Below are 21402 nucleotides of genomic sequence, written 5' to 3' on the forward strand. Positions count from 1 at the left end.
TTTCACTCAAAATTGTATATATCTTAGAAATTAAATCTTTTGTTCCAGCTTGCTCCTGGGTCAACTCCTCAAATATAATTAAAGGTCTAGGTAGAGCTGTCTTGTATCCAGATTTCACAATAAAATGTTTGACTTGAAAATATTGGAAATACAGAATCTTAATATTATTTATATTATTGCTATTTTAAACTTTGCATTTTGTTTGCTTTTCTTAATATAAATTTACCTTCAGTGACTTATTTACATTTTCAGTAAAGGAAGTCTTTGTTAAAGGGCCAACATCCCTTAACCAGGGAAGGTTAGATTTTCCATTCTTGGTATTCCTAAAGATTTTTTAAAAAAAAAAAACAACAACAGTAAAAACAACAAAATAACACCCCCAACCTACCTCCCAGGACTTTCTTAGCCATCAGAAAAAGAAGCGAAGAAAGGACACAAGTCCAGTATGTAAAAAATCCTTTACAGCTTGCCTTTAAAAGGGGGGGGGGGTAAAATCAAAGATAGTATAATAAGTCCTGATCCTAAAACTGCATCGGAACAGCCTGTGCAAAATCAATAGGGCTCTGCAAAGGCACAGGAGTCTGCTCATACACATCCCTGTTGATTTAGACCTCTGCAAAGACGAATGGGGCTGCTTGTGTGGATACAGTTGCAGGATAAGGGCTTTAGTCATCATGGGTGCATTTTCAGAGAATAAAAATGATTTTGGTATACTAAAAATGATACCTTTTCTATGGGATTTTCTCCCAATCATTTAACCTTCCAGTAGTGGCTTTGCAAGTCATCCACCTAGCCACAGGTCTTGAAATAGTTCTATGTTCCAATAAGCCTGATGTATTTGGAATGGTTCCGTGCATATTCCCCATTAGAGAATTGTTTGTTTACACAGAATAATAATGAAAGCCAAAGGTGATCTGGGCAGCAGTGACTTCAATTTTCCCCCATGGAAAAGTTTTCTGGGATTTTTTATTCTATAGTTCAAAGCTAGGTTTTGCTTTTCTATCATTTTCCTTGATATACTCCTAGTTTAACTGAGTTGTACCTTTAAACCCTTTGGCAGCAACAATGATGCACACTGTGCTGTGATGAGGCATACTGAAGTCAGTGAACAAATGGCTCATTGCTGGAGCAGATGTTGTTGCTGCCTGGAAAATGTTCAGATCTTGGATTTTTAAAGAACTGGATCACTGAAGTTGCAGAAAAATTTGTGAAAGATAATTCACAGGATAATGGAGATAATTGATGACTGAACTGGGACTATTAACCCCCTTTCATTTATTACACTATAGGCAAGATTTTAACTCATCTTCAGATGTAGAAAGCCTATTCATTGACACACTGAGTCACTAATTGCCTTTGAAGTTTCATTAAAAACAGATGCAACACTAAAGTGCAAGTATTAGTCACACTCTAATCAAGGTGCAGCTCAACATTCTGAGCATGAACTGATAACATATCTAATGATGTAGAAAACAGCTGCTAATGCAGCAGTTGTATTCTCCACTGTACAGTTACAATTAATATTGATAAACTTAAAGTGCCTGCTGCAAATGCATTATGTTGGCTGGGTAAGTAGAGTCCTAAGGGTGAGAAAAAGAAGTATTATGATATGGCAAAGGCTATGTCTGAACATGAATCCTCTCTATAGAGCTTGTTTTCTTTCTTCTCCTCTGAACATGTCAAGGCAGAACTGGCCTCTTGAACAAAGTATGTTTCGGTGCACTGACTAATTAAAATTTGCCAGATATTTTTAAGTCAATAGATATTCTACAGATAAAATGGTTACCGGATGGAGAAATCTGGAATAATTAAGTAATTAAGTTGTGATGCATTTTGCTTTAGCTAGCTCATTCTGTGTAACTAATGATTGCAAGCAACATGCTTCTCGCAGTTCAATACCTTCCACCTAACACAGGTTTCCTAGGATGGTTTTAAACAATAAAAAACAAGGGCTTAATATCCCTATCACTTGTACTAGTTTTCTACTAATATATTCTAGTGTAATGAGTTATTTTGATTGAGTTACTCCTGGGGATGAGAGGAGAATCAGGCCCCAAGACCTTGTCTGTGTTAAGATTTTTCTTTATAAAGTTGTTGCTATCATTGGTCCAGCTCACTAGTGGCAGCAATGGTAGTAGCCTAGTGTAGACAGGCCTCTAGTCAGTCATGAGAGTTTTAAGCACTGTATTGTCCAGTCCTGCTCAGAGAAGGTGCTTAAAGTGCCAGCAACCATCTAGAGTTCGGTCTGCTTTAGTGCTACCACTAGTGGAGCTGAACTGGTCAGGGCACCAAGTGGGAAATATTAAAGAAAAAATTCTTTGAGGAGGGATGGTCCAGAGGTTATGGCGCTACCTTGGGGCTTGGGGAAGACCTCAGTTCCATTTCTTACTCTGCCTCTGTGACTTTAGGCAAGTTATTTAGTCTCTCTGTGCCTCAGTTCCCCATCTTTAAAATGGGGATAATAGCACTTCTCCTGAAGTAATTGGACGGCAGGATCTGGGGCTTAAGATAAACACCAATTATCACAGGACTAATGAAATCATAAAGATTGGCAATATTGTGATTTTGGGTTGCTCTGGGGAACAAAGCAGCATCCTGGGTGCAGTTAGTTAGTTGGGATTTCTATGGACCTACAGCCCAGAAGAGCCAGAGAAGAGAGAGCTCTGCTTACCTCCCACCCTCGCCCCAACATGCCCCTATGCTGGGACTTACTGGGGAAAACCTAAAGAATAGGGAAAGATGCACTGTAGGGGCACATATACCAGCCCTATGCTGTCCCCTGCACTTGGGAAATTCTCCCCTAAGGACCATTGTGGCATACCAGAGTGGCATAAAAGGGCCATCACAGGGGCTTGAATCCAATCTTCGGTATAGACATAGCCTGAGCAAGAGAGAGAGAGTCTGTGTAAAGTTCTATTTCTACCTTGTTCATCTTAGTTTCTCTTCTAAGATAACACGTTAAAAAAGCAGTTCATTCTCCGGGAGGCCTGATGGAGGTCATTGGCAACATGTGTGGAGCCAGCGTGGGCTACAGCATCATTAATGTCTGCTGAGGAGAACGACAATCTTATTGTCTTTGATCTGCCCAGATAAAATATATTAAAAAATGTATGTTGCAAAACAGTGTGGCCTTTCAATGTGCCATGGGAGAGTTATAATGTAGTTTTAGAAGAAAAACGTGCTTTGCTATGAATTCCAGGCCCGACACTTGTAGAACAAGAGCACTTCCTGAGTACTGTTTCTTGTAAGGGGCTGACATTTTTAGAGGAAGGACAACATAATATTAGCTGTTCTCTAGGGGATAACCCTCCCCTGGCAGGGATATTGACTGGGTGGCTCCACGGATTCTGACTTAACGATGGGCCATCAGTTTCTTTAACCCACTTTCCCAGCAGTGAAGGGCCAGGCACCATATCAGACCCCTGTTGGTCACCTATCTAGCCCAGAAGTGCCCATCCTTCTCACACATATAAAAAATAAAATATTTACCTTATTGGTCTAGCCTCAGTGCTACGACTGCACACATGGTTCTATTGCATGGTTTACACATCCCTAGAACTGGCTCTGATTATTCTTCTCAAAGCTTTCCCCCCTTGTCCCCATGGTGCTGAGACGCTTGCTTCTATTCAAAAGAAACATGCCAGTGAAAATGTTAAAGCTAAACTTTTTTTTTAAACTTATCCCAGCTTTAGGATTCTGAACACATTATGTATTATTAATTATTATTATTATTAATTTGATAGAGCATTTTTATCACAAGAATTTGTTGGCGTCAGTATTACTGAATACTGAAGATATTTTGCAACAAATGACAAAATCTTGTTTTTAGCAACAGTTCAAGTTTTAAAAAAAGCTTAATCTAAGCAAAACACCAGTGAATGATTTAGTTTGTTGTATAAATGTTTAAGGAAGCATTATTTGGTTCCTTCTTAGAATCCAGGATAAAAACAAAAAATACAAAAACAATTACTTCATCTTGAAAAACATTCGTGTTTTAGTTTCTCCCCCAGACTAAAATTATGGGAAGTAAAAGCTAACCATTTCATTCAGATGGGCAGCTGTGAAAATACTCTCTCTTTGCCTTATTACCTTGCTTATTTCATATCCTTGCTGGGTTTCTGTACCTTTGTGTACAGAGAAACTGATCTTGTTGAAACAGTGGACAAGGAAGTGCTGAACACAATGCCGATATGGAGAGTGGAGTTCTCACACAGGTACTTTATCTGCCAGTCTCATGCTGTTCAGAGCCTCCTCTTTTTAATCACTTTGTAGATTGCAAGGAAAAAGAAAATACAGAATTATGCCATCCTATTCTGCTTTGAAATGGGGCTTTAAGCCTCTTTAAAGAAAAAGTCACTTCCGTTGCAACTTCAAAAGTATGAACATCTCTATTTCTTTTGCAAAGAGAAAATTTATGGTCAAGTGACCTATGGATGTCTATTTGTGATGGTGCAAAGTCCAGGAAAATAAATCTAATTATGAAACAATTGTTAGCAAAAGTTGGCAGGTCTATACTGACTTCTTTTAAACAACCCTTTCATTCTGGAGACTGATACACTTAATAAAGGCATGATCCGGTGGCTGTTACTCCAATGGATGCTAGTGGGAGGCTTTGCCTGAATAAATATATAAAGCCAACTCTACCTTGATGAGTTGTTTCATTTGCCTTGAAATGGAAAGTACTGCAAACAGTTTGATACACTCATTGAAGGCTGTTGAGTTGCTCTGTAGTTTATGTACAAAGCCCTTTCTCTTCTGCTAGAAGTGTTATATTATCAAAACAATGAATGGGTACGTTGACAAAGGTTTGAATAGACAAGGTGGGTGAGGTCCTAATCTTATGCAGAGCTCTTCTTCAGATCCTGAAGAAGAGCTCTGTGTAAACTTGAGAGCTTGTCTCTTTCACCAACAGAAGTTGGTCCAATAAAAGATCTGACCTCACCCACCTTGGCTCTCTAATATCCTGAGACCAACACAGCTACAACACTGCAAACAAAGGTTCGAATAAGCTCTCACAACTGAGATTCCTGTATCCAGCTTTATCTGAACCCCAAGCTGGGCTGGAAGTCTTAAGAACAGACTTTATCATAACATTTCTGGTATTTTAAGGCCTTGTCCAAAGTCCACTGGAATCACTGGAAAAAGCTCTTTGACTTAATGGGCTTTGGTCACGCCCTAATAGTGGGCTTTTTACCTCTCCTTTGCTCTCATCCCACCCTTGGCCTTAGCCCATGCTGTTCCTTACAACCAGAACTTTCCCCTGCATCTCAGCATACCATGCACCAATCTTTCCTTCATTTAATTCCCCACGCAAAACCTAGAGCTTCTACAAAGGTAACCCACGCAGTAAAATGCTGTCACTACCACTAAACAGGGAAGATAATCAAAAACATGAAGGGTTAATTCCTACCCCTTCTCAGTGATGCAAAAATGCACATCACCTCCAGGAGTACATGCAGATCATGGCCACGGTGCTACCCTGACAGGATGGAGCGTGCCCTCTTTCTCTGCAACCCCAATTCAGGAAAAGCTTTCCTGGCTGGGGGAGGGAGGGGGTGGAATTAGGACTGTGGTATAGGTAAGAACTGCAACCATTTTTGATGGGTAAATGGAGGGACTTAGGGGTTAATTGACATCCCCAAGGTCAAGTAGTGGTTGGTGGCCGAACTGGGGTTGCAAGTCACAATAAGGGAGGCTAATGGCAGTGGACCATGATGGAGCTTGCAGGGCATGCCATGGATGGAAAGGAGGGGACTCACTGAGGGTGCTGTCCCCCTGTACCAGGGAGGCTGTGTGTCTTACCCAGTGGTGGTATGACTCATGAAGTTATTTCAGTGCTTGTCACTTTCTTTTCTCATGGGATTTCTTCTTGGTCTCTGCTTTGCATCTTGCTGATGTCTCATAGTCATAACTGATAAACAATAAGAAAGGAAAAATCACGAGAGAAAAAGTTGGCCGTAGCTCCCGCTTCTGCCTGTTGGACTTCAGATTACATAACACATTTTTTGTATAAGTTTGGTGTCAAAAACATCAGCAGTCTATGTATACATTATTTTAATTAGGAATGGCTTATTCCAGCTGAGCTGACCCTCCCTGTTGCTCCCAGGAAACTGCTTGAGCAAATAGCCATTATTTATCATTCTGTACAGAAGAAAGTAGATTGCTATTCTGAAGAGGTCAGTCTTCATCATAATTTGTCACAGAGTAATAATCTAACACATGTTCTGCAACTATTACATTGTACATTTCTGAACTATGTTACACTGTTATGTAAATAAGTAGTTTATCTGAGAATGTGCACAGAAGGTGTATTGCAACTCCATTTAGAAATCAATGCAATACGTTTGTATGGGCTGGCGACTACAATCCTGTTTGTGCTTTAACTACAACAGAAGTTGGGGGCAGGCAGGCTTGGAACTAAAGAAGAAGTCAGTTCTTCATTATGAGGGCTCCCATTGAAGCTAATGTCAAAACTAGAGTTGGTGGGGAATTTTCCATCACCATGATTTTTTGGCAGAAAATGTGTTTTCTGCAAAACTGGAGTTTTCTGGGAGAAGATTTAGATTTTGCCCAATTTTTTCAATTTTCTATTGGGAAAATCTAAATGAAGTATTTTGTTTTGGGTAGGATTGATCAGAATCAAACATTTCAGTTTGTTGAACAGAACCAAACATTTAGCTTCTGTTCAGTTCGACATTAAACTGCAAGTGCCGGTGGTGCCACAGTGACTCTTGGGAGATGAATTTGAGTGCTTCCTGCCCCCATTCTTTCCTGTTTGCTGGGCTCCAGAGCAGGACTATATCTCTCCTAATGCACCATGGTCTCTCCTGTGACCGAGTTGCATGGTACATCATGGGGGATGTTATCTGGCCAGAGAGCCTGAGAACAAACTACATCCCGGTGCCATTGACAGATGAAGTTCAGTGTTGAACTGACTCAGAACAAACCATTGCTATTCAGTTTAACGTACCCAGCTAGTACAACAGCTCTGAACTGAAAGTTTTCAGAACTTTTTGCTCCTTAAAACATTTTGACATTTCAACTTTTCAGCCTGATTCAAGGTGAAAAGAAATGTTGAAATATAGGAATTTCCCATGAGGTGAGATTTCTGATTTTTCTCACAGCATTAGTCATCAACTCCCTTTGGCTGCAACTAGAAGAGGCTCAGGCTCCCATTTGGAAGAATGATCATGTGCTGCTTAAAAGAGACCCCCAAAAGATGTTTAAAGAAATGTTTTTGTTTCTGTATAGTGGCAACAGTATGCCTAAAAGAAATGTTATTTAAAAAAAAAACTTGCAAGTCTTTTAATATTAGAAATATTGAGAAAATTTTGCTGGAGTTTCTCTTGGAGGCCTCATTTTTGAACTCTCAGACCTTAACTGAAAACTTTATAAATAAGTCCTTTCCCTACAATGTTCATTGATCATTAGAGTTCAATACGTGTTCACAACACCCACATCCCAGTCTGACTTTAAAAATCCCTTCCCCTTCTGAAATGCTCAGCTTTCAGCCTCTTGACCATTCTGAGAAATTCACTAATTTTCCAGTCACTTGAGAGCATTCCAAGGTAGATCAGAAATGAATTTTTAATATGCAAAACAAGCTGAATCTCTGTTACCTTCTCCAAATCCCCCCCAACATCACCCACACACTCACCCACACTTGGTTTTTTTTAAACACCAGAAAGCAGACAAAAGCACAAGACCACACACCACACTTTTTTCCCGAGGTCACTTTTAAAGAGAGTTGGCCTAGTACCTTTTTAACAGAGTAGGTTTTCTTCTTCCTCACAAAAATCCTCCCCACTAAAATTTCCCTAATAATTTCTTCATATTTTTAGACAGATGACAAGAAAAAGGGGAGCAGGAGTATACCGGATTGATTGTTCTAATTTTCAAACATCTGTGTAAAAATATTTTAAGATTGCTAAAAAGCAAAATTTCATCCAATTCAATCAAAAACAGTTACCAAATCTTGACGTAGACTTGTTGAATTAACACTAAAAATAAAATACTCCTGTTACTATAGTGATTATTTAAGCAAATGGATGAGCACTATAGATAGCAATCCTCAATAAGTGATTCAGTCTGATAATGACTCTAACAGATAAAAGGAAAAAATTATTTGTCATTATCTTGACTAGCCATACTGTACATATTTGAGCTGCAGTGATGCTGCTTTTCTGACCAGCCTTTTGAACTGTACACCTTCCCACAGAGTTATTGTAAACAAGCTCTTTTCAGAACAGGAATACAGCTGAATTTAGTTTTTCTGTTATTATACAAGCAGCTATAGAACCACAGTATAATCTTTTCGATGCAGGGAACCAGCCTGGGATTCTACAACTCAGGCATGACCCACTTATTTCATAAATAGATTTCAGTAGCTGCTGCACTGAGAAATGGTGACGGAAACAATATCGTTGGGGCGCATCTGTGCTTGGGAATGCAAATGTTTAGTAATTTTCAGCAAAGGCTTCCATTTTCCAAGCTGGAATAAGAAACTATTGTATCAGTGAGACAGTGTGGTCAAATTTATGTAGACTTAGTAAACACAGGCAGAGAACTAGTGGAAGGAAACAGAAACTCTTTCCACAATCCTCTGAAACAGATCTGCAATCCATAATGAGGTCCCAAGGCTTGAGGGAAAGAATAGTCTTGTGTTTAATGTATGGGAGATCTCAGTTCTATTGCAAGATTTGCGTGGAGTTCATATGACATTAGGCAAAACACTTAACCTCTCATTGACTGTTTCCCCATCTATTAAATGATAGTAATATTAATTACACCAGTTTGCTGTGGGGTTCAGGTCACTGGTATTTATGAAGTAATCAGATACTTTAGTGTTGAGTGCTGTAAGAAAAGCCTAGAGAAATAGACGTGTTGCATTGATCAAGGCCCATTTACTTTTTGTTTAGCATTTGCTTGCTTTAGTTTAGTTTTGATTTGTGTTCTTTTATGATCTGGGAATTATTTTTAATTGTTAGGACCAGACAGGATGCGGTTGTCCCTGCATAGGCGACTGGGGAGAGAAAGCACTTATCATTCCTGTGGGAGAGACAGCCACATTTGCAACCTCTGGTGGGATGAGGGTGGAACCATGACCCATCCGTTCCTCTGCACCAGGCAGTGAATTTGAGCCAGCTCTGTACCCTTTAAAATGGTAGTGGAGCGATTAATTTTGGTTGTTTACTGAACATGCAGTCCAATATGACAGGGACAGTTATCACAGCATATAGGGATAGCCAACAAGGTGATAGCCTGAGTGTCATCATCTGAAGGTGGCTTGTCTAATTTAAGTGTGTTTGTATTCTGTGCATCTAGGAATCCTGGCAACAGGCACTATATCAGTTAAATTGTTGAGAACCAGGCACGTAGCTGAGAAACTGGCCACCATTTTTAAAGGACGGTATTGTGCATTGAACGGTCTAGGAACGCTTTCAGAAAGCTGTGCCAACAGTGTACAAAGCTATTTTGTTAACCCGAAATAATTCAAAGCAGTTGGAGTTGAACTTATAGAATGTACATTATTCTCTTCCATTGACTCTATAAGGAGGCCATCTGCCCACCAAGAGCAGAGCTGTGTTTGTGCCTCTCTGTCTTCAGAGTTCTTTGGTGGTGGAGTTACTGTACAGCAGTGGCATTGCTGAAGGGTGCTTGGGAGATCATCAGTTAATGCCTTGCAATTATTGATTGCCCTCCCAATTCCACAATTTTTCCTGTGTAAGCAGAGCAGCCCCCTTCTCCTTTCTTTCTTGAACTAGCCACTTATACTAAGTCTTACTTTGCCACCTGCCTGGTCCAAATGGAGAGAACCACAGCAAACTTTTCACTTTGCTCAACAGAAACACTCTAGAGGATCATATTCCACCCTGGCCCATCTCCTTTTATTTAACTCTGTGGACTTGTACCCATTTAGACGAGGGCTGAATTTGGCCCGTAGCATAGCTAACTTTTACCAGTGTCAGGGGATTGAATTTTTCAAGGGTGAAAGTTGACCAAGTTTGGCACAATTCTCTCACAGAGAATCCCCAGCTCTAAAGGAATGTTGGCATTGTTTACTTCAGAAATAACCTTGGAAAGAGAATGACAAAATCAAATGGCCAGCCAGATGGTACAGGGATGAATGCCTTAGGCAGAAATAATAATTCCATTTGATGATACGATACATAATAAAATAAGATAAAATAAAATAAAAAAAGCCCTTGAATACCTTGTAATAGCTACCATATAATGCAGACTGCTTTCTTTATGATTCCTTACTGATTTCTTTAACAGCTACACCAGATCCAATACAGCAGATCAGATCAAGGGCTCTCAGACTTTCTCCATCTGGGACCTCCATGCCAGCCACAGTTTCTTATTACCCAAACCCACAATAAACTGTGTTCATATCCCACAGTCATCTGGGATCATGACAACAAACTGTGGCTGGTTTGGGGTCTGGTGCTAGAACACACTGGTAGAGCTAGTGAAAGGACTGGATGGGGATGGAGGCTGGCGCAGGCTACAGGGAGAGTGCTGTTGGTTAGGGGTCTTTCCTTCTGTTTATCCCACTGCTTGTCTACAGTGCTCTGCTTTGGGGGGGAAGCTGCTTAGACATGGTGAGGAGATGATGTAGTGCTGGGAGCACGACAGCTGTGAGATCCGGGTATCTTGCGCCTCTCACCAGTTTTAATCAGAGCTTCCCTGGGCAGACTTGAGAAAGGAGTAAGAAGATGCAGGGTGGGTGGGATGACAGGGTAACAGAATTGAAAGACAATTCTTTCCTTTCCTTGCAGTGACTGCTGCTACCGCAGGTTACAAAATCGTAAAAAAAACTGGCAAAGAAACAAAAACCCCCCAAATATTCATGGAAATCTCCAGTTTTTCTAACAAAAAAATGGGTTTTGGTTTTTCATTGAAAACTGGAATGTTTCAATCAAACCACATTTTCTGAGTTCTCTTTTGAAAAGAGGGTAGATTGTCATCAAAAAGATTTGATGTTAAGTTTTCAACCAGCTCTAATTGTGAAAATTTTGCCAAGAACCCATGGATTAGCCTTATGCTCTCTTCATGACAAATAATGGAAAAGCCTGTAATTCTAAAAGGAATTCGAATTGCGAGAGTTGTATTGAAATATGAAGAAAAAACCTCACGGTTATAAAGACATATACAAATTGTGGGCCAGATTCAACACCACTCAATGTGCAGCGGCAGTCAAAAAAGCTAACAGAATATTGGGAATAATTAGGAAATGGATAGATAATAAGACAGAAAATATCATATTGCCTCAATAAATCCATGGTACGCCCACATCTTGAATACTGCATGCAGATGTGGTCGCCCCATCTCAAAAAAGATATACTAGAATTGGGAAAGGTTCAGAAAAGGGCAACAAGAATTATTAGGCGTATGGAACAGCTTACATATGAGGAGAGGTTAATAAGACTGGGACTTTTCAGCTTGGAAAAGAGACGACTAATGGGGGATATGATAGGGGTCTATAAAATCATGTCTGGTGTGGAGAAAGTAAATAAGGAAGTATTATTTACTCCTTCTCACAACACAAGAACTAGGGGTCACCAAATGAAATTAATGGGTTTAAAACAAACAAAAGGAAGTATTTCTTCACACAACGTACAGTCAACTCTTTGCCAGAGAATGTTGTGAAGGCCAAGACTATAACAGGGTTAAAAAAAGAACTAGATAAGTTCATGGAGGATAGGTCCATCAATGGCTATTAGCCAGGATGGGCAAGGATGGTGTCCCTAGCCTCTGTTTGCTAGAAGCTGGGAGTGGGCGACAGGGGATGGATCACTTGACGATTCCCTGTTCTGTTCATTCCCTCTGAAGCACCTGGCACTTGCCACTGTTGGAAGACAGGCTTCTGGGCTAGATGGACGTTTGGTCTGACCCAGTATGGCCATTCTTATGAAACAGCTAGGTTCTACCCATGAATGTTGGCAAAACTCAGGCTGCAGGCCTAATGGCAGTAAGTCAGCCTAAGGTAGGGACTCAATGGCACAAGCCGCCCACAACCTATGATTTGTGAGGGACTGTGAGCTAATAGTGAAAGGGCCGGACTAGCTGGGAAATGTGACGGTACTGGAGAGATATGGAGCTCTGGACAGGTATGAAAACTGTCTTCCTCCTGCAGAACCCTGGATGTAGGTTGGTAGTAGAAGTGCAGCTGACCTCCCACAAGGTGAAACCATCCTAGGGCACAACAGACCCCTAGGTGCTAGCAGAGGCAAATTGCAGCCCTCTGAACCTAGAATGATTAATCTGACCCATTAGTTGTTTGGGTAGGTGATTTTCCCATGGAAAACATACGGGAAATTTTCCCAATAAAAACCTTCTCTTGCCTTAACTTGCCTTAGGTAAAATCCTAGTGAACACAATGCAGTTTGTAGTTTTAAAATGAGTTAGCAGGTCAAGGTAAACACTAGTTTCACCTGGAGCTGCCAATTTGTGTGAAAACTACAAACTGACTTGTCTTCACTAGGATTCTACCCCCTGTTAGTTACCATGAGTTAGCAAATACAAATTAAGAACATACCCTTTTTCCTAGTGAAGATGTACCCTGGTGGAATTACAGACTCTGGAGGCTTAGACCTGAACTTTAAAAGACTCTTGGCTTTAGTCAGTGTTACCCCTCCCCCAGTGTGAGAGTCAAGTAGCTAACTTGGACAGTATCCAGAAAGAGGCTTTGATGAGAAGGGAAACATGGTGGAAGAAATACTTGAACTTAAACCACTGGAGGCAGAACTATAATCTTTCAGGTTTTTTAATCAGTTCAAATATACGTTTGTGTGTTTGGAAAATCAAAGCAAAATCCTTTGGATAGTCTGGCATGTTGGAGGTCAGTAAAGTTGCCCTGTGTTGTAGGATGACACATGTATCCTGAGTCAATAGAAGAACTAAATATTCCCTTTGTTCTTCAACACAGCCTTTCATCCATGTGTATTATAAACATTAATTATGGTAATTAAGCTTTGCAACACCTATGTGAGGGAGGTAATTATTTTATTCAGTGGGGAAATTGAGACACCAAGCCCCAGATTCATCCATTTAACTGACAGGAGTTACGCTTAGTTTAGCGCTGAGTCACACTTAGCCCAAAGTCACCAGAAGAACAGGAAATAGAACCCAGGGATCCTGTTTGCCTATGTTGTGCTCTAACCACTAGCTCACACTCTGAAACAAGGACTGGGTAATATTCTTAAAAGAAAACTTCTTTTCCAGGGACTTTTAGGAACAGCCATAGAAGGCTTAGCACTGGATGTTTCCTACCTGTTACACTTTGTGTTGCAATAAATCAAAGCCATTAATATGACAAGAAAGGGAGTTGGTGAACATGCCATGTTTAGACACACTAAATTACAAATGACACCACTTGTAAGAATAGCCTTCCTGGCTATGAAGTTTTTGAAAAGTATTTTAAATCTGGACATAAGTAAAATACAGTAGTTTCAGAGGTGAAAGTAAGCTTGTCCGGTCCAGTCCGGCATACTGGCAAGAGCCGGTACGCCGTGCCGGACTGGACTGGCTTCCCTTGATCAGCGATTTAAAGGGCCCGGGGCTCCCTGCAGCAGCCAGAGCCCCGGGCCCTTTAAATCACCACCTGAGCCCTGCTGCTGGAGCCCTGGGGTAGCGGCAGCAGGGCTCCAGCAGTGATTTAAAGGACCAGGGGCTCCTGGCCACTGCTACCACAGTGGAGTCCCAGGCTCTTTAAATCTCCGCCCGACCCCTGGGGTAGCGGTGGCAGCCGGGAGCCCCTGGGACTCCATCAGTGATTTAAAGGGCCCGAGGCTCCGCTCCAGTAGTGGTGGCCAGAGCCCCTACCCCTTTAAATCGTCTCTGAGCCCCGGGGCTCCCAGCCGCCTCTGGATCTCGTTGCTCCGGGGGGTGATTTAAAGGGCCCGGGTCTTTAAAGGCCCCACCTCTTTCGGTTGAGGCCACGCCTCTTCTGGTTGAGGCCATGCCTCTTCTGGTTGAGGCCACGTCCCCTGCTCAGGACTCCAGCATACTGGTAAATCCTTTCACCCCTGAGTAGTTTGGATAAAATTCCCCACCCTAAAAACTTAATCTATAGCTTGATGGAAACCCAAAGCTATGAGGTTCAAAAGTTTAACCAAACACTTTAGTTTTATTTTTATGCACTTTCCCCCTTACTTATTTTGTCAAAGATGAAAAGCAGAACCAAAATGATCACCAAAAACCCCTCTCTTTTTGTAGTTCAAGCACAGCAGAAAGCAGGAAGCACCAGAAATCTTATATCTCATGAGATCAGATTTCTAGACCACAGAGATCTGGATAAGCAGTAGTATCCATTATCACTGTTTACTCTTTTTTCCCTATGACAACAATGGATTATGATAATCCTGGGCCAATACTGAGTCTGTAAAATTGTTCATGGGAAAGAGAAACAATGCCCTCATCCCTTTACAGACACAATGATTTGTGTTAGGAAAATACTATTCAGTTCACTGTCACCTGCAACAACAGCAAGAAGCCATTCCCTGTTACTCTGGGCAGCACTGAAAAGTGATGGACTATAGTGTTGCAATATTTATTGTTTCTTAGATTTAGATAGCTCCCTGCTTCTCTCCCTTGAGTTCGACACAGAGAGATGATCAGGTTATTGTAGCATTAGCCCAAGGTTTGTATAGTATTACTGCTACATTTCTTTATATGGTATTTGAAAACGGAGCACTTGGCATTATGTGCAAGATACTTAATAGATAGTAAAGTCAGGGTCCCTGTCCTGATCAGTGTAGTCATTGATAAGGTTTTATATTAAGTATAATAATCTCCACTGACATGGATTTTCCTTAGTTTCTTTCTTCTGCAATCCCATGTAGCATTTTGGACCACCCTATTGATGAAGTGGCAGCTAAACAACAAAATGCAGTGATTGTTGTATGAATCAAGTGAGGGTTGATAAGAGGTGGGAAGAAAAGGAGTCAATTGTATTGGGGACCCGAGGTTAGCCCCTCCCCACCAACATCTGTGTAAATAAAGTGAAATGGGGGGGGGTCCCAGCAAATATGATGTATTGGGGGCCAAAATTTCATAGATTCATAGATACTAAGGTCAGGTGGGACCATTATGATCATCTAGTCTGACCTCCTGCACAACGCAGGCCACAGAATCTCACCCACCCACTCCTGCGAAAAACCTCTCACCTATGTCTGAGCTATTGAAGTCCTCAAATTGTGGTTTAAAGACTTCAAGGAGCAGAGAATCCTCCAGCAAATGACCCATGCCCCATGCTACAGAGGAAGACGAAAAACCTCCAGGGCCTCTTCCAATCTGCCCTGAAGGAAAATTCCTTCCTGACCCCAAATATGGCGATCAGCTAAACCCTGAGCATATGGGCAAGATTCACCAGCCAGATACTACAGAAAATTCTTTCCTGGGTAACTCAGATCCCACCCCATCTAACATCCCATCACACGCCATTAGGCCTATTTACCATGAATATTTAAAGATCAATTAATTACCAAAATCATGTTATCCCATCATACCATCTCCTCCATAAATTTATCGAGTTTAATCTTAAAGCCAGATAGATCTTTTGCCCCCACTGCTTCCCTTGGAAGGCTATTCCAAAACTTCACTCCTCTGATGGTTAGAAACCTTCTCTCAACAGGTCTGCATTACACCATGAGGTATGTGGCAAAAAGCAAGTGAGTATAAGAAACTAGGAAGTGCTTTAATCTCCTGGGATTAAGGCCTGAAGAGCCTGATTGCTAAAATGAGAAATGGAGTTAAAGAGAAAACAAGAATGATCGAAGCCAGACCCGAGAATCCATTAATTGACAGCAGTACTTAACAGCTATTCAGAAAGCTCCATTATATCCAACATTTTGAACATGTGTTATAATTGCATTTGGTAATGTCATTCTACAGCACTGAGATGCAGAGACCTCAAGGCAATTTACTAACATTAATGGATGTATCCCTGCAGCACCCCTGTGAGATGAGCACTGGTAGAACTATTTTTTCTGTTGTACAGGTGGGGAAACTGAGGTGCAATGAAGTCGTGACTTGCCCAGGGTACCCATCAAGGCTGTGGCAAAGATGGGAATGGAACCCAGTCATGTACTTTCCCCACCAGACAATAATTAATTAGGGCTCTGCTGTGCCTTATGGACCCAGCCCCCTGTGTCTGGAGTAGTGCATAATCAGACCATCCCAGCCGGAGGCATTGTGCATTAGGGGAGACTGAAAATTTCCTGGAGCTACTTGGACACAGTGCAAGGATACTTGTGCCTGCTACTATACTTGGGTGCAATGCAATATCTATTCCCCAACATGACTAGTTCTGTTGGTCAGCATGGATGGGTAGAGGGCAATATGGCTTTCACTTGGAGGGTCATGAAGGTGTTACACTCAAGTGAGGTCAGATGTTGCAGTTGTGGCTGGTCCCTGTCCAAGCGGAGGACCCTTGCACTGTTTGACCCACTTTGCACGCCCAAGCAGAGATCAGCCACCATTTGGCCTGCAGGAGTATAAAACAAGCATGTTTATGTATAGCACTGCAATTGTGTTAGCAACATGCACTGAATCCCACTAACCACTGCCCAGCAAGATTCTATAGACCATACACATGGAAAATGGGATGTAATTGTGACTGAGCTACTTTGTAACTTTCAGGTGATTAGGGATTGCTTTCAAAGGAACTAATTAAAAAGGTTGAGTTTTCAATCCTCTGCCTCAGGACACAAGATCATCCCACTGCTTTTTCTAATGACTTTAATGAATTTTGTCTTTAAGTTGTCCATCAACTGTTGTGCTTCATGCTGACACTAGTGCTCTTTCTTTTTTGAAAAGGAGACTTAATTGCCTTCCCTAGCCCCTACTTGTGTCTCAATCGGGGTGGGGGGGTGCTTCATGCAAGTCACCAACAATAGAGATGTGGATGTTAATTTTGTCAGTTCTGAAGAAGAAAAAAAGTCAAGGGGTCTATTCAAAGTAGGATAGTAATGAGTTTAATGCTGCTATTCAAAGGAACTAATGATTTGATTACGTTTGCTAATATAAGGTTAAAGGATTTTTTTAGCTGTATCTTATCATTCTACTTGTCCAAGTGCCTTTGCTGCAGCCTTGGTGCCAGATGTCTCTTAAAAGGCTTCATATGTCACTGCAAAAAAATTGTTTCAGGGTCACTTCTTTTTTTTTGTTTCCTCTAAGATCTATTGATTCCTACTCGCCTTGGGAGGAGGGTTTTAGTGAGCTCTTGGAAAAGGGAACACTGCTTCTCCTGTTCAGAATAGGTAGGAGGGGGAAAATAGTAGTAATCTAATCTAATTTTACTTTGAATTGTTTTAGTGTCAATGAAACGCAGTGGAGACCAAAGAGCATGATGCTAATATATAATGAAGGCCTTTTGACCCTGCCAAAGTGGTGTTGAGGGTCCTTGTCTAGACACATAGGCTGTACTGGTTTAACTAAATGGCTTTGCCTGGGCTTCGTTAGATCAGCATCTTTCTCCATTTGCATATCCATGAGTTTTGCACATACAGGGCAGGTTGCCCAGGTAGCCTAATTTACTAACCATTAGGGTAATTTTATGTCAAGAGTTCAGTATCTAGAAAGTGTCTAGAGCAGTAAGATTTACAAATAACTATACTGGGGGAATTTACAGGGTATCAGGACTGATCCTTCCATGATGAATTTTAAAAAATAATCACTTGTGTGTACTGTATACTGTAGCAGTTGGAGTCTGTGTGTCAGAGTCAGGATTAGACTTCCTAGATCCCAATTCTGTGGACAGGCCACACCTTCCTTTCTATGGCATTTTATATAAGCCACACATTCCGTTCTATTCTATATACCTTTTTATATCCTCCTCCTCATTATAGTATTGGAGCACATTCCAGTAGTGCATTAAGCAATATGACTAGCATCTCATCTCATCCTTTCCCCAGGGGGAAGTTTGGGGGTGAAGTGTCTAGGGTTTTGTTTTTGTTCAGTTTTTTTAAGTGAACATACTAGCATGTATTTATCTTGGAGAAGGCAGGTCAAAGCAGCACACCTGGCACTGGGAAAAGAAGGAGGTGATGCCTGTGGTGGTTTTTAGTTCTTCTGGGACTTTATCCAACAAGGACTGACCCCCCAGGAAAGCTCTGCCTCCTGCATAGATGACCTTTACCTTGGTGGTAGACTGTTACATTGTGCTACAGAAGAGGAGCTGTTCAACAACAAGAATGAAGACTGTGGGTAAGCAAGCTTTTCGATAGCTTGGATCCAAGGCCATTGAGTGGCTGGAAAATAAGGCTTGGGACCTTGAATTTGACTTGTCAATGGGAAGCTAGTGTAGACAGCAGAGGACAACTTTGAGGTACTTACAGTAGCCTGGGTTGCTGAGAAGATGGTGGAGCTGTATTCTGTATTTTGGATTTCTTTCAATAAAGTGATTTTAAATTGATCAGAGTTTACAGTTGTGTAAGTGCATCTACTCTAGGGGTTTAACTAGACCAATTTTAATTTTCCATTTAAAATTGGAATTTGTATTTTAAAACAGATCTAATTATACCACTGAAACCCTCCAGGCTTCAGTAGGATTCAATCAACATAATGTTTCCAGTGACTGAGTAAACAGGGTAGTGGATGCCACTATGTCTTCCCACTGTTAACATTAGTAGAGCTGAACTGGTTTTAGTGACAGTAGCCCGAGCGAAGTCATTTCTCCCATGCTCAGAGAGATTTAGCTGTAACCAAAACTGCAGTTGGCACATGGGAAGTCTTAGATTGTTTAATTCTCCTTCATATAAAAATGAAGATTCACACTAAGCTGGTTCCCCTATACATATGAAGATTGATTTGTGTATTAGGTGCATAATTTATTTTTCATGCACATTTACAGCATGCAATAGAATGTCTACTCTTGAGCCAGTAAACTGCTGTGAAAGCAGATTAACAATCATGCAGACTGTACAATAAATCCATAAGACTGACTGCAAAGCAAAAATCCTCAGGAAAATAGCCTTTGAGCATGCAGGTACTATAATAAATCTCAACTCTTTGGTACAGAGGGTTCTGAGTGGGAGGGGCGGTTGCAGTAGAAATGAAGTCAGTTTTATTTTTTAATTAAAGCTGTTTCTTAGCTATAGGAGTGCAAACAGCATCTGTAGCCTTTAAAATTTCTCTTTATTTTTTCTTCCAATAGCTTCCTGGCTGATTCAGTTTCTCTTCCATGGTTTGTTTAGTTGATGATGATGTGATCAATTGCTGGACCCCAACTAACTCACTATATGTTTGAAATTCTATATATAGATAGGAGCTTGTGCTCCACTTCCACCACAACTCCTAAAAAGGACGCTGCCTGGACTAAAACCAAATGGAACATGGCATGCTCTAGTGAGGTGTTTGAAGCTGGTTAACAACCATTTTCTTTTCATTTTTCATAGTTAGTTCCAGAAATGCTACTGGGACATATCTGGAAGCAAAGGACTCAAGCTAATTCTAAATTAAGTTAGGGAGTATAAAACCGGAAATAAAGATACAGCAAAAAGCATTGAGATTACATCGGAACACTTTCATTTTGTTGGTATTCAGTCACCCCTGCATCAAATGCCAGATTCTCCGGAGCGCATGTATGAGTCAAGCATCTGAAATTAGAATTAAACACAAACGATGCTTACATAATTCACTGTGAAAAGTATAAAACACGACGTGCTGAGAGCAGCTGTAGCATGGAATGTTGCTAATGACAAGGATACAGATACACATGCCACTCTTGCTGACATCAGCAGGAGTTATGTGTATATATTAGGGAATAATCTGGCCCACTGTACGCATATGTGGAGAAACTCAGGAATTGCTTTCAGTTCTTAACACTAGACGTTCTCTCCCCAGTAGTGGCTATAGAATAATTATCTGCTTCTCTGACCCCCTTTCCTGACTCTCTGTCCAGCCCATTGCTTGAGGAGAAGTGGCTGGGACAGGATACAGATAGCTTATGCTGATCTCTGCCGAGCACCTGGTCAGGCACCACTTCTTACTTCCTGCTGGGGAGAAGGGCTTCTCCAGAGTGGGGCAGTGGAGCCTGGGATCTACTAGTGAAGTGCTGAACCCGGGCAGCAGGACCCCCTCCCTCCCCTGGAGTGGCAGTGCCCTTATTCCTCCTCTCTCCACAGTCTGTCCTCTCGCTGCATCCCAGCTCCCTCCACCACAAGGAGCAGTAAGGGGTCCAAAACATTCTCCCCTCCCCCAGCACCCTTGAATATGTCAGAAGCAGGATAACCCTTAAAAGTAATAAGGGGCCAAGTTCCACAAGTACCCTCCTGAACATAAAACAGCCATACTGGATCAGACCAATGGTCCATCTAGGCCAGTGTCCTGTCTTCCAACAGTGGCCAATACCAGCTGCTTCAGAGGGAGTGAACAGAACAGGTCAATTACTAGGGATCCATGCCCTCTTGTTCAGTCCAAGCTTCTGGAAGTCAGAGGGGGATGCATTCCTGACCATTTTAGCTAATAGCCATTGATGGATCCATCCTCCGTGAACTTATCTATTTCCTTTTTGAACCCAGTTATACTTTTGGCCTTCACAACATCCCCTGGCAGTGAGTTCCACAGGTTGACTGTATGTTGTGTGATGAAGTACTTCCTTATGTTTGTTTTAAACCTGCTGCCCTCAGGTGGTCCCTAGTTCTTGTATTACATGAAGGGGTAAATAACATTTCCCTGCTCTGGCTGGGGGTGTGGACTCTGGGGTGGGGCCAGGGATGAGGGGTTTGGGGTGCAGACGGCTGAGCGAGAGGCGCCTCTCCCCCAACCCTGGAGCTGCCGTGGCTGGGGGGAGTCCTCTCTTCCCACCGCAGCCCTGGGGCAGTCTGCACCCCAAACCCCTCATCCCTGGCCCCATCCCAGAGCCCACACCCCCAGCCAGAGCCTTCACCCTCCCACACCTGAAACCCCTCATCTCCAGCCCCACCCCAAAGCCAACAACCCCAGCCAGAGCTCTTATCCCCCCACACATTCCAAACCCCTCGGCCCCACCCCCACCACACATAAAATTCATTCCTCATATGGATGTAAAAAATTAGAGGGAACATTGCTCCCAACCTGCTCACCATTTGTGAGTGGTCCAGTGTGGTAGGCTTGCTCATCTACACAGATCCGGCCCCACAGGCCGGGTAGGTGGGGAAATGCCTACTTTGAGAATCTCACTGAGTCTTATGTCAGAGCTAGGATCCAAGCTGCTTTACCATGGCAGGACTTTTGCAGTTCTGCACATGCCCGCTGGTGGAAACAGATGCCTGGGGAATTTAGCTTGCCAGAGTGTTAGGTGGCAGCTGAGCAGGCGTTTTGTTGATCTCAGTGGTTCCTAAATGTTGGATTTAGACACCCGAAGTCCTTTTGTGGATCTAGTCCTAATAGTTCAGCACTGTACAACTGCATATTCCA

General features: G+C 41.9%; 1 long non-coding RNA gene across 1 annotated transcript in view; it reads right to left on the reverse strand.

Moving 5' to 3' along the window:
* LOC141988174 (uncharacterized) overlaps nt 1-5890 on the reverse strand; it is a 48936-nt gene extending 43046 nt beyond the window's left edge. The window contains exon 1 of the long non-coding RNA XR_012639683.1: nt 5803-5890. This is a non-coding gene — a long non-coding RNA (uncharacterized LOC141988174). The remainder of the gene's footprint in view (nt 1-5802) is intronic.
* Nucleotides 5891-21402: the final 15512 nt, after the last annotated feature.

Source organism: Natator depressus, chromosome 5 (assembly GCF_965152275.1).
Source record: "Natator depressus isolate rNatDep1 chromosome 5, rNatDep2.hap1, whole genome shotgun sequence".
In the NCBI taxonomy this organism is placed as follows: domain Eukaryota; kingdom Metazoa; phylum Chordata; order Testudines; family Cheloniidae; genus Natator; species Natator depressus.